The sequence below is a fragment of the Aquila chrysaetos genome, chromosome 6 (assembly GCF_900496995.4).
Source record: "Aquila chrysaetos chrysaetos chromosome 6, bAquChr1.4, whole genome shotgun sequence".
NCBI classification, from domain to species: domain Eukaryota; kingdom Metazoa; phylum Chordata; class Aves; order Accipitriformes; family Accipitridae; genus Aquila; species Aquila chrysaetos.
Window position 1 is genome coordinate 24,075,965 of NC_044009.1, and position 14,461 is coordinate 24,090,425.

General features: G+C 44.0%; 1 protein-coding gene across 2 annotated transcripts in view; it reads right to left on the reverse strand.

Annotated features, from left to right (window-relative positions):
* The window catches only part of CREB1 (cAMP responsive element binding protein 1), a 41,652-nt gene extending 27,424 nt beyond the window's left edge, over positions 1–14,228 (reverse strand). Inside the window, exon 1 of one of the 2 annotated variants that reach the window (XM_030017972.2) lies at positions 13,818–14,228. The gene's annotated coding sequence lies outside the window, so the exon portion shown is untranslated. The remainder of the gene's footprint in view (positions 1–13,817) is intronic. The other variant, XM_030017971.2, reaches the window with a different exon arrangement.
* Between the last annotated feature and the right edge of the window lie 233 nt (positions 14,229–14,461).

Sequence of the window (14,461 nt, forward strand, 5' to 3'; positions counted from 1 at the left end):
TTGGCCGTACAATATAACTACACCTTGAGGCCACATGGTTTGCTTTACACCTCATACGTACCATCACAGCCTGCTCACAAGCAAGCACAGCCTCACCAAGTGACACACTTTGAAGTCTCCTTCTCCTCCACAGCTAGATGATGACTTCTGGTTTATTAAAGTACACACCCAGATTTTGAAGAACAACATGACAGCCTCCAAAAACAGTGCAGAGCAGAGACCAAACCAACCTATGCCCATTTTGAGCTGGACTTGTGCCACATCCAGTCAGACATTCACCCAGCCATCACCTGCAGAGGCCACCCCTGCTGCAGCATTAGGTTCCTGATCCAGTTCAATATCCAGCCACCCAGCAGCTCACAGCAGCCAAGGGCTTGGGGCAGCGAGGGGGCTCAGGGAAGGGAAATGGAGGCAATGCCTGCTTCTCAAGCCCTGTATTCGGATTTATTCATAGCAGGCATGCCAGTACAATTGTTCAGGACAGCTCCACCAACCAAAGTTCCAGGAATTCGACTCTGTATTTACTATATGTGGCTTTATAAAGCCACAGATCCACCATGAAAGCACTGAAAAGGTCATCAAACAGCGCTCTCACATGCTATTATTTGTTTCCACCTTTTCAGTGTAATTACTGAGGTCATTCACATGAAATCTGTAAACATTTCTACTCTTACCTTGCAGTGCGGCAGCCCTTTCAGCCGCAGCTCAACAGCCACTTTATGAACTCCATTCAATGGCTGCCAGACTGAAAATGTTCAGAGAAAAATAATTTTATTTACAGCTAACACATGGGACTTCAAATAACCAGTAATAAATGCTCAACAGGACAAGACAGGCCCATAATTACCTCTCTCTGTCACTAATGACTACAGTGAGTTGGCACAGCAATTGCAATTTATACCACGGCTTCTCTGCCATCCCAAACTGGCACTGCCCCTGCCCCTTCCCCCTGGGTATTTGCTCCTCCTGCCCTCTCCTCGGGGTGACAGGACTGTGCGCCATACTGTGAACACAACCTATGTTTGCTGCTTCATCTTAAATCTACCTTTTACCATTTCTCTGAATGGGTTCACCACATAGCCCCTTGATGATCATGCCAGCTTCTGGGTCAGGGCAGTGTAAGGGCCGGGCAAACTGAGTGGAAGAAGCAAAAGAATGGCCTCAACAGCCAAGTCCACTGAAAATGCCAAAAATGGAGAAGAATCTTCAGATTATTTGCATTCACACACAGCAATCTGCCAGGCAAATTGAAGAATAAAAGCTGGAAAAATTCTTCCTCTCACTGGAGTTAAAACATTTGATCTTGAACTTACAAGGAAAATCAAATCTCACTGTAAAGAGATCTTGCACAAAGCAGAATCAGACCATCAGCTGAATGTAATACCTGCACTCCCACTTCTGTCTCCATCAATATGACACTTGGAGAACTGTCTGAAAACTCTTTGCTGACTGAATACATGCTGTAACAGCCAATGCAAGAGAGGCAAACAATGCAGTATTTTCATACAGATCACAGAAGAAATGCAACCAGGAGCCCTGATCATGCGTACCAAACTTTTCTGGCACACAACTTTTCCAACAAAACTTCTAATGCAATTGTTTCTCATACTTAACAGATTTAGATATGCAAATGATGAAAGTATCGGAACAAATTACTTGTGTTACATGCTCAATCTCCCTTTCTCTAAAGAAAGAGCAGGGCAGAAGACCAAAAATCTAATCTCACTGCTACAGCAGTGAGCACCCAAATCAGCAATCACCTCTAGATTTTGTTTTCTGTTTAGCATAACACAAGAAAGCTGACATTTACCAGGCAGATGGTGAATCAGTAAGGTGCGTGAGTGAAAGTTGCTTAAACACTCTTCAATGCCGGATTTTCCTGATTTGACTCCACACTCTTGGCATTGTATTAGGATCTAGTGTTTCTGCCTTCAAGCTTTTTAAAAGGAAGAGACTCTGACAGCAATTAACTGCAATTTATTTCTTGTATCACAGATTCTATGAACAAATACAAGAGCATCCAGCAAGCACTTGGTACATGCACAAAATTTAATTCAGGTTTTATCTATACTGCCTCTTCTTGCTCGATACAGAATCAAGGGATCTAACTGAATCACAACCTTTCCCTTCAAGACTGTGAATTGGGCACTAAAAGTAAGGATGAATCCTCCTGCACAGCTTAAAAAACCCCAAAACTATATATTTTAATTCTACTGATAATATATTTACTTAAAAAAAACCCCTTCTTCCTAACCTTATCTAATAGTTGGGATAGGTCTTATGTGGATACACCAGTCTGCAAAGAGCCTGGTAGAAGAGACCAAGAGGAGAGACCAGAGCAAGCATTTCCTAAGGCATTAACAATGAAAAGCAAACAAATGCCTCTCCACTGTCTTAACCCCTTCACATTCAGTAACTCCTCCAAAATACCATCTGTCTTCACTTAGACAAAACAAAATGTCCAAACAAATCCCAGAAAGGTTATAAAGTCATTGGGTAACTATTATTATTGAAAACATAATCCATAAATATGTTCTATTTATAAATGCTCTGTCCTCATACTGAATGCACTTAGGGTATTAAAAGACTAACTCACATGCTTTACATCTGTGATCCTTAATGTGTGACAGAATTGTGATAACTACATATAAACACCTTTAGTGAATATGTGTAGTAAAAAAAAACAAAACAAAAAAACCCAACCTGAAAGGTATCTGCAAACTGAATTTTAGAGAAAACAGAGATTTTTAAGGATGTCCTGAGCAGTATATACAATCTATTCACAAAGACTTCATGAGAACTTGCTTGTTTCTGAGAATTCAGCACATTTTGTAGTTCTTACACATTTGTTGCCAATATATTTATGCAGTGCATTTACATATAAACTGACCACACTTTACTACAGCTTACTATCTTTTCTCTATTATCTCTAATTTCTCTATTATTGCTGATTTCTTGCAATACCTACTAACTGTAGAAAGAAGCTTTCCTTTCACAAAAATGAAACCACGTGAAACTGTCAAAATATACACCTCTCTTCTCCATGTGTCTGCTGAAAGTACTGTGGCTCACTTTGTGGTGTGAGGCTGCTGGTTACTTAATAAAAATTATCACAACGTATCTGGTACTCAGACATCTTTAACACAATGTAAAATAGGAGCAAAATAATTTTTTATGACAGCATCTGGGAGTTAATGCTCTCACTGAATACATCACAAACTCCAGTAACGAGCTCTTTGCAATTAATTGGTACAGGACCAGCAAATTAATAACCAGCATAGCTACTCGTGTTGAGGTTTAATTTCTGGCCCTAGTCAAATTCTCTTTTTACCTTTGACTGAAACAGCAGTGGGTGGAAAACTGACGAATAAATGACTCCAAGAGATCTGAAGCTGACCTCTCAGCACAACTGACTGCAGTGATATGAAGCCAGCCACTCCTCTTGTCCTTCTAACTTCAGTGCTAAACTGTGACCACACACTAGTCTGATGGCAGTTTTTCATAAAAAAAGGAAGATACGATTACGTTTGTACTAAGACTAGTGGGGAGGGGGACACAGCACCTGCTCAGCCCACGGTGAAAGCCTGCCGGAGTGAACCTGCACCCACCTAAAAGCCATGGGGTGTATTAAAACAGGCTGAACCTAAGTAACGCGAGTACAGCAATGAGTAGAATAAACTAACATCTCTGTGCTGCTAATGAGGCCCTGCACCCAAGCTGGTACACCCTACCTCTTAATATGGGTTGTTAGCTTGGGCTCAGCGCCATGCTAAAGCAGCTTACATGACCTCTCCGTAAGGAAGTAGGTTGCACCTGCCTGGCACAACGAGCAACTTAGAAACAGCGCTCTGGTACCACCCAGCTATCTAGATATGCCAAACAAATAATTTATCCTGTGGTGCTGGTCAACAAGCAGAACATTTTGGGCCACCTCTTGTCATAGCAAACATTGGCATGTGAAGGTGTTCCAGCAGAAGAGCTAAGGCAGTCCAGAATGACAGAAAGGGGAGCTAATTCTGCAAGCCCATAGAGACCTTCTCCTTCCCCAGTGACAGGGAGAAAATGGGAGATGTTAGGAGAGAGGACTGTGTCCCTACCAACAATTGGAGCAGAAAATGGTGCCAAGTTAGCAAGGTTAAGATCCATCTAAGAAGGTGCATGTCTTCCTTTTTTCCACTGGGTAGACCTGTCAAGACTTGAGATTTCCACTTGACCTGCCAGAGTCATTCAGATGGATCATATCTGTTCTCCTCCATACACATTTCTGTGTCTTACGGCCTTTTACTGCCCCATCATTCATTCTGGCAGAGTAAGAACCACCTAAATGCTGCATGAAATATTTGACAACATTTTGACATGTTGTAAGGATCTTTATCCATGTGCCAAGCAACGTTTAAACATCCCAGGTCAGAGGCATCAGCTGGAGGAACTGCTGCAATCCCAAACCTGTGGCAGCGTGCAACTCTGTAGAGAGACTACACACGTTTGTATCATATAAATGGTTATCTCCAAGGTGGGAAAACTACTGAAACTTGTTCTCAGCAAACAACTACGGGAGCAATGACTGACTGCTCAACAGAGTTACTCTCCTAGAGAGAGGGAAGTAGGACCATGATGTTGTTAAGACGAGGATATTTAATATCAGTGCCTCCTGCACAAACTTTGCTCTATATATGTGGTACAGAGATTCACACAGGCTCCATCACTGGGTCCATGACAAATGCTTAAGTGAACAAAGCTAAAGCTACTTTGAAATTATATAACATATCACCCAGCTCTCTTTTGGTGCTCAGAACAGCTCAGAAACAACTTATTAAAAAAAAAAAAAAACCAACCCAGAGCATTACACAGACTCATATCAGTCTGGTTAACCTGAGTGCTCCAAGCCCAAGGCCAAAAATACAGTAATCTTATACCTGCAACAGAGAAAGGAATCACCTCCATACAGATGTTTCCTTAACTGTAATAATTTAAATTACATACCAGGTATGATTTAATGGAAGCATATGCAGGAATGTGACAAAAGACAGATAACCATATAAACGTGTTTATTATTACCTGAAATCTTTCTATTCCAAAGTAATTTGTTTCCAGAGTCTCTGTTAATTTTACAGTGTGAAAATATTAACAGACACATCACATTTATCAGAATAGCATACTGTAAGACTGGACTGAAGGTTCTTAGAGATTACACTGATTAAAGATGATAATCTAATGTAATATGAATGTAAATTTATATTCTGCAACTCAATCTTCTGGAAAGTCCCTGAAATTCAGGGGACTTCCCCACGAATAAAGTAAGTGTTTCCTTTCCCATCCTATAATGTGGGAGGGCAAGTGTCAGTATTCAAAGTTCTTTGTTTGGGCTAAAATGTTAAATTAGGTATCTGAATTTCATCATCCATTTGTTTTGTTCATGTAAAAATAAAAAAAAGAGCTTGAGGTTTGAATACTGTAGGTCACCTCAGCAAAATTCTGCAGATTGGAAAGGGTCAGATGTTAGAACCCTAAAGTGATACAGATCACACTTGTTTTCACATCATTCTTCTGTTTCAGTGAACTATCAAATCAGTTAAGAAATTCAGGGAAAGCATGGAGTTTTAGGTATTATCAGCAGCATAGTTAAACTTGACGAGAATTTTAGGTAGAATTTGTGTCTGTGCTGAGATTTTGTCTGTTGGCAAGGTACAGCTCCATCACTAATGTTTCTAACCCACTTCTGAATGTCAGTGGCTAAAGGTTTAATTCATAAAAAACGCTACTTCATATATTTACCCTGCAAGCTTTATAGGCATAAACTATTAAAACAAACACTGCTCATTCTATTTGATGCTTGGAACATACGTGGTATTTCTAGAGTTCAACCCATAGTATAAAAGCATGAAGTTTTGTAACTTGGTAAATATTGTAAAGTCTTGTTTAAAAAAACCACAACACTTCCAATGAGTTCAGAAAGAAAACACACAAAATTGATGTTTTAGACCAATGCTTTCACTGTTTTATTAACAGATTATCTTTAGAACTGGTCATCTGAAAGTAAGGTAAATGGAATTATTTATACAAAGCCGACAATTACCAGATATAAAGTCAAATGTCTGAAACAAATTCAAAATAACCTGTATCTGTACAAGTAACATACTTTTTGTTATAATAGCTTTGTTTCTTTCTTAACAGGCAGCATAGACTATTTTTTCCTTCAGTGCTCTCAAGTAAGTGAAAACCTTTGAATTCTTTCTGCAGCTGAAGCACTCAAGTAGAGTATGCCCAGGTATGCAAAAGAAAAACAGCACTTTCTTACAAACCTTGCCCTTGTCCAACTTCTGAATGCATCCTATTCACAAAATTTATTGCAACATCAAAACCAAAAGATTTGGGGCTTAAGCCACAGCTCAGACTTGGAAATATTTTAAAAGCTAAAATTGCTCTGGCCTTACTAGTTATGTTGAAATCATCGTTGCTTGGTCAATTAGCACTAGTCTTGAAGCAACAGCAGACACATTATCTTGCTTAATGCACCAACAGTAAATCTGTGACCACCCTCTTCCTAGAAACCAACCAAAATGAAACAGTAACCAAATTTTGTAGTAAAATAATTTTGACTAATGTTATCTACCAAGTGGATTCTGGTTTATTTTTCATGTATTTTTATATTCTCCTGGACAGTGCAGGAGAGCTTCTTAAATGAGAAAGATCTCTCATACGCCTGCCAGGCAGATCTACTCTGCAAAAGTATCACCTCTGGAACAGAGAATAATTTATCTTGGTTCTCAAATACTTAACTGGAGTTTAAGACCTGCATTACCTGTGGGCAACACAGCTGTCTCCATGCAACAGAGATGTGACTTGCTGGTAATGCTGAAGGTCAGAAGAATGACCGTGAGTAAGCAACGGGAGCCGTCGATGAACCAGAAAGGGCCAGAGAAAGAAACAGAATCTGTGTTTTGCATCAGTGTGCTGCGCACAAAAGAAAATCTCCATTTTGCTTTCCGCAACTACAGTCTTACAAGCATTTCTGTTAGCAGCACTGCCAGCTCAGGCTTTGCTTTCCTCCAGATTCTTTCTTATTTACACCTTTACAGCTGTCTACGAGGCTGTGTAGTAAATGGGACTGGGCAACCAATTTGCACTACAGACAGACCAGAAAATGCAACTTTTTATCTTGAACCAGTTCTCCAATCCAGTTCACATCACTGCCTCACAGACAGCCGTTTCGGTGCTACTGGCACAGGGGCAGGAACAGGGAAGATGGAGCAGAATCCACCCTGCTGCAGTCAGGCCTGCCAATGAAAGCAAAGTAGATCAAATCATGGGTATAGGTGTTGTAAGACTGCGGGAAGTCAACAAAGATGCTGAAGAAAACATCTATGTTCTGTAATTTGATTGTTATTGTTTTAAGAGTGGGAGGCTGGAAACAGGATTATTTTTTATATAGTCAACATTAGCCTTCTGAGGATTGGGCACCGAGACACATTTTTCAACAGCCACATCACTGACAAAGCAGTTGTTTGCAGCAGGTAACATACTTCTTCCTCTACCCAGCCCACGATAATGTGCACTGGTCATACACTCCACATTAGCCTTATGCTACAACTTTCATGCTAGTAGTTTCAGCCACAATTATTATTTTAAAATCAGGAAGACCGGCCAAGGCATCTATCAGTTTGCAGTAACAGTGAAACTAAAGCGAGCGTAGGTGGTAGGCCCAGGTGCCTTAGGCCAACTGACAGGATTTACAGCAAGATGTTGGACCTGGGCCCCTTCTGGAGCTTCATCTTTCAACTTGGGCTTGGTTAAAGAAATGTTGTATGTAATTGTCCCCATCTGACTGGGCTTCTCATAAGATCCAACCTCTTGAGAAGACTGAAACCTGCTGCTGCTAAGGAGTAGCTAATTCAACCACACAGGTGTCACCAGGCTTTCAAAAGAGGGAAACTCTCCTCTCAGGTTTTTTTTTCCTTCAGCTGAGACACTTACTGTGTTCTAGCTTTCCTAGCTGCAAAGACCTAATGTGGCTCTTGATCACCATGGACAGAGCCCGACTCTTCCTTCTTTCACTCCAAATCATGGATGTACAGCAGTTCCCCAAGATGGGTCTGCTGACCCAGCTCTCTGCTGATGAAGGGAGAAAGTTGTGTCCCCCTCCTTCCTTCCCCTACAGTCTCCCTGCGAATTTGCACCAGTGTTGGTGCTAACAGCATCTCAATCACGAACCGATTCAGCTCACTCAAGCACAAGAAAACTAACCTAACAAAAAAGCACGGTTTTCTCCTGGGTTAGTGATTTGAACTGACTCAGAGTTTACATACAATCAACACCACAGCCAACATAAGGGATGGCTGAACACCACACAACCAGGAGCAGAAGAGAAGGAAGGAGTAAGATGTCTGTCTCTTGGGAGCCACATACGGTTTTATCAGCTCAGATGAAACCACAGCAACAGACTTCTTCTGTTGGTATTATGCTGTGGTGTTAGTACACAGTGCCCTTTTTCAGATCTTCCCTCCCTTGGTATCTCCCAGAATTTTCCTATCAGCGCAAAAGAGAAAAATTTGGATGAGTTTCACAAAGAGGTGCAGGGGTCCTACATGCCCTAGGCTTTTTTTTTTTTTCCCCAAAAGAAAGCTCTCTACAATCTACAAAGGTGTAAATTTACAAACCCTGTTTATACTGCATGTCACTTGGAGGAATGGACAGGCACCAGCAGAGTTTGAGGCCGGGCCAGCTACACAGAGCCAGAGGAAGAATCATCAGAAAAAAGCAAGAAAATAATACTTCTCATCCACTATTCTATGGGGTATAAAAGATAAGCTAGATGAGAAGAGATTTTACATTCAAGCCCTAGGAAAGGTGCAAGGGAAAGCAAAATCCAACTGATATTGGAATAGCAGTAGAGAACGAGAGAAGATTTAGAGTAGCAGCTATCAGAAAAATGCATGTAATATTGGAGCCAAAATGTCACAGGAGGTTGCAGAATTGCTGGAGAGATGATTAAGAAGATTGCAGCGAAGAGCTGCAGAGAACAGCGACAGGAGGTTAGAACAAAACACGTGAGAACAGGACTGAGAAAGTGAACATAATAAGTTGTTAAAAAAAACACACAAAAGGTGTTAAAGCCAAGTAAATAAGTAGTACAACAAACAGTATGTATACAAGTATTAAAGTCTGGGAACAGCTGCTGCTCATGTTCATTTGCTCATATCTAGCACACATAAAAACTTAAACTTAGCTAACGGATCCAGCGCTGCAGCAAGAAGAGCCACAACAGGATCTATGCCATCCAGCTTAGTTATAAACACAGCAATAATTAACAACTTTTCTGTAGGCTGCATTTTCTCATTTAGCAGCACTGCTGTTTGAGCTGCCCTTATCTTTCTTCCTGCTCATTCTACCCCCATCCTTTCCCCTGATTATGCTGGTACAGCTACTGTGCAGCCATGCAGCAACCAGGGGAGGGAATGAGAGGGAATGATCCAGGTGAAAAATAATCAGGCTCCCCACCTCTCACACTGCTGCATCATTTCCCCAGTCAGGTCTACCATGCAGTAGCCCAAACATTTATGCCAGTGCATCAGAGAAGACATTAGCAAATTACCAGACATGGAGGATGCTTCAGCCAATATTACTGTCAAAAAAATGTATGCAGAACTATAGTTTCAGTCCATCAGCAGTAGATAAACTTCAGAAATTCTTGGGTTTCTCAGGCTACTTTTTTCTTTTCTTGAGTCTGCTCAAGTAATGAACCTGCTCTTTTCTAAGTTTAGAAAGCTGTCTGAAAAAGTTTCTGCCAAAAAAGGAAAATACAACCCAGTTTTACAGTTCTTCCAAATGCAGGGAAAAAAGTTTTGCTGATAATCTCATTGACCAAACAAGCTATTGCTGAACAACACTTAGAGGATCAGAGATTTATACACATCACTTGAACTCTCCCCTCTAAAAAGTGTGAAAACATCAAGGGTAGACTTTTTTGTTTCAGTTTCCTGCATGAAAGTAGCTTCAAAATAGTTCATTATAAGGCTTCCTGCAGCTAAAGTAGCTAGTGTAGTCTTGTGTCAGAGACCAATGGAAAAGTAATGAAATCCAGAACAGCAATTAGCAGGACTCTCCTACCTCTGGAACTATTTTTCCATCTTTCACCTAATGGGCTTGATTTATGACAAACATCAGATCTCGCAACACTTTCAGAAGAAGAACAGGTGTGCTTATTATCTTGAGCGGTAAAAGAAACCCTGTACCTATGCACTTTCCTTAAAAACATTGAGAGTACCTAACAAGCATCAGTGCTGCTTTAAACTTGTATGTATGTATATATGTTTTACATATACATAAAACATATACATGCATCCAAACAGGAACACACTTCCTCCAAATTCCCTACCCTCTCCCCTTCAAGAGGCCCTTCCACCACCTAGTTTTCTATTCTCTCCACTTCACATAAGATACTCTAAATCTAGCACTGCCAGAAAAAAAGAGCAGCAGCAGCAAGAAATGGGAAGATCCTTGTCTGTTTTCAAATGCTTTTTCACGTAAAAGACCAATTAGACCCTGGCACATCTTCATCTCCTGCACAGCTGACCACCAGGCTGTTTTAGAAACATGGAAGGTGCCTTATTTGTTTCTCACTCACCTTTTTAATTGTGGTACAACCAAGTGATCTGAAAGTTTTGAAGAATAAAATAGGTATCAATGCCTTCATGCTGGGTGATGTACAAAGATTGTTAACCGCAGACTGCTCAGGTTTTCATAATCACCATGAAATATGACCACACAGACTGCAGATGAGGCAACACAATTTTTGATTCAGAGAAAAATCACTGCCTTGTCACGAAACTTCCAACTGTATGCAGGTAGGGCACCAGAGAGCTCAAACTGAATTCAGTAGGGTCGTTTCTGTAGATGAGGATTACTGTCATGTCCCCCGAAACTAACTTTAGATTAGTGGCAGAAAGCTAGCACAGCCTTCTCACTGCACAAAAACCTTGAGAAGTGTGGCATGAGTAACTGATCTCCACTTGCTTCCAGAGATCCGAAAATAGAGGTGAAGTGTGAATATCCCATTTGTTTCAAAAGGGTGTCAACAGAAATTCCTAGTGAGGGCCTTGTCTGCTATCAAAATCTTCACCTACAGAGCTGTAGCTGCACTTAGGCAAGAAGAGGCTGTTTGCTTGTTACTGCAGCAGAACAGCTACTTTCCAGAATAAGATCAGCTACTACAGAATATTTTATATTTGACATCAGTACCAGCAATAGCTACACTGGTGCAGGCTTCCAGGAAACAGACAGATTGATGACTTGACAGTCTAAATGAGATGTTTCTAAATTTTCTGAACCAGCAGACCCCTCTCCCCTTTCAGATCTTTGGGGTTTTTTTTCACCCAGGGTAGCAGACACCCTTATCACCAAAAGTATTGAAGAAAATATAATACATATATAGATCAGATGCAGACCATTTATTGCAGATCCAGACACAAAGCTGAGAGTACTAATCTAAACATTGATGTTCTATCAATGAATCTGAAGCATTAAAAATTATTACACTCTTCTTTCCTACATGTAAATATTTCATTTTAGGTCACCTGTAATTGATGCTTAGCAAATACACAACCACGTCTCTGTTCCCTTTTCTCTGATCTGTTAGGATACAAAGCTGGTGAGGAAACGCTGAGATCTGTGTTAGAAAGTAGGGATCTGAGAGTTTTCCACTCTATTATGAAATAGAATAAAATAAAATGTGTTTCTAAAGCTACAAAAAACAAGCAGCAAGGATTTACTGTCGCATTTTTGTATTTAAAATGAAGTGCATATTCCATCAAACCAAGAATGAATGAAATACACCAACGACTACACTCTCTTTAATCACTATCAACAGCTACATTGCTTACTGAAGTCCTCAGATGTCTAATAATAAATTACAACTTTAGAAACCCTCTTCTCGTGTTGGTATTATTCGGAGTGATGTAGAGCACCTTCGACCTTCATTTCAAAAGAAGTGGTAGAAGTGACAGAAAACAAATTCACATACAAGGAAGGACAGGCTTATCTACACACGTGAATCACAAATACCCATCTTGAATAAAAACATATTGCAGTGACTTCACATTTTACTGTAAAAATCCACATTTGTTGATACAGGGAAAGGAAGCAAGTAGAGTCTCAAAACTCCTGTATTCTGAAATAGTGTTTGGTGGTCACAATGGGACTAAACAGAGATATCCGATATTCCTAAATAAGTCTCTGGTTCTTTATTTAAGAAATAGGAAATGTGTTTCTAACCCCAGGGGAAAAAAAAAAAAAATCATGAGAGGTGTTATTCCAGAAGCAGATTATGTGCAGGCATTTCACCATTTAAGATGGAAAAGAAAACAAAAAAAGATTTAAAAAAAAAATATGTTTTGGGGAAGAAAAGCCATATGACCTATATGAAGTTTTTATCCTTCTATACACTTCAGAGGTGTAATAATCTTTGGTTAAAATAAGTTTTTTAAGACTGCCACGTCATTTTTACTTATTCCTGTACACAAAAATGCAGATATCCAGGTTTTGAAAGTAGAAATAAAGTCAAAATAACGTCTTCTATTCTAGACGTTAAAATGGGAAAAAAGCCCTACAGCTGCAGCAAGGCAAGGCTGGTGTAAGGTGGAAAAGGCATCCGAGTTGACATTTGCTATTAAAGCAGGGCTAGAGGTCAAATCCTGCTTGCTGTGCAGCACCTACGAGTCTGTGGAGAACTGGCAAAAGCAAATCCCAAACCGAGATTTGCCAGCCACGGCCAGGCTCAAGTTCACTTTGGGTTAAAAATACTAACAGGAAAGGAAGAACGCAGCAAAAGGGAACCGTATCTGTTACGAGATCTGCGCACCGGGCTTAAAGCTCTTCTCTCCGCTATCTCCCCGGAGCGCGGTGTTGGGTGACCGAGTACCATTGCCCCTTTTCACAGCCTCTTGCGGACGGCCGTGCCCCACGCTGCAAATAAAAGTAAACCACCAGACCAAGCGCTGGCCTGAGCTTCTGTGCACAGATTTTATTAAAAACTTCTCGTTACAGAGCCCAGGAGCGTGATACAGAGCCTGGGAGCACCCCACGTTCTCGTTTCCATCACGGCAAAAGATTGTTTATTTATTTATACAGCGCACTCGGGTCACCGGGGAAGTGAAACTCTCCGGGCGCGGAGCGGCGGGCGCGGGGGGGCCCGGCGGCCCCGCAGGAGGGCTGCCCGCCCGCCCCGCCGCCACGGCCGGCCCCGCGTCCCCGGAGCCCGGTGGGGCCGCGCCGGCCGGGAGGCCGCGCCCGGGGCCGCCGCCGACTGAGGCGGGCGGCGCCGGGGGGAGGAAGCGGGGCGCGCGGCGGCGGGGAAGCGAGCTGAAGCGCACACGGAGGGGCGGCGCGGGGAGGGGAGGGGGCGCCCCGCCGCGGAGGGGGGCGCGGGTGGGTGCGCGGCCGCCCCCCGCCGCCGCCGCCGCCGCTCCCCCCTCGTCGTCTTCCTCCGCCGCCTCCTCATGGGGCCGGGGGGCGCGATCCCCCTTCCCCGCCGCGGTGAGCGCCGCCGCTGGCTGCCGCCAGAGTCGCCGCCGCCGCCCGGCCGTGGCGGCCGCCGCCGCCGCCGGGGCCGGCTCCCATCCGCCATTATCCTTTGTTCGCGGCGCGGCGGCGGCGGGGATGTTGCAGGGCTCGGCTCCATCTTTAAAGCGGGCGCCCCTCCCGCGGGCGGTGCAAGGCCGGGCCCCCGCGTCCTGCCGCCCGGCGGCTCCCCTGGTCCCCGCCGGGCTCCATTTCCTTCCCCCCCCCCCGCCCCTGTTTGCTGGGCGCCTTCCTCCTCTTACCGGTTACCAGGCTGCTCCGTCACTGCTTTCGTTCGCGCCTAGGATCTCGCCGCAGTTTTATTCTCTCCCCCACGTAACACACCGCGTCAAACTACACCTCCGCCGCGTCACTCACACACACACAGGCGCTCCCAGCCCGGCGACAGGCAGGCAGCGGCCGACTGAGGAGCGCCAGCCAGGGAGCAAGCGCCGAGCGCGCCGCGGCCCGCACGGAAAACGCCGAGCGCTCACGGAAAACGCCGAGCGCCCGGCAGGCGGCGGGAAGGGCCGAGCGCGCCGCCGGCCCGCGCGGAAAGAGCCGAGCGGCCGCGGAAACGAACGAAGCGCCCCGGAGGGGAGGCGGAAAGAGCCGAACGGCCGCGGGAAGGCGCGAACGGCGCTTCCGCCCGGGGCAGCCCGCGCGGAAAGCACCGAATAGGGCTGGGGGGGGGGGGGGGGGCGCGCGCCCTCCTTAACCCCCACCCCTGCCCCCGCCCCCGCCGAGCGCGCGAGCGGGGCCGAGGAGGCCGGAAAGCCACGAGCGTTCACGGAAACGGCCGAGCCGCCCCGGAGGCGCGCGTCCGAGCGCGGACCCGTGTCCCCCACAGGTTCCTCCGCCGGGGGAGCTGGGCACCTCGAGTTCACCAAGCGCGTCCCCACGCACA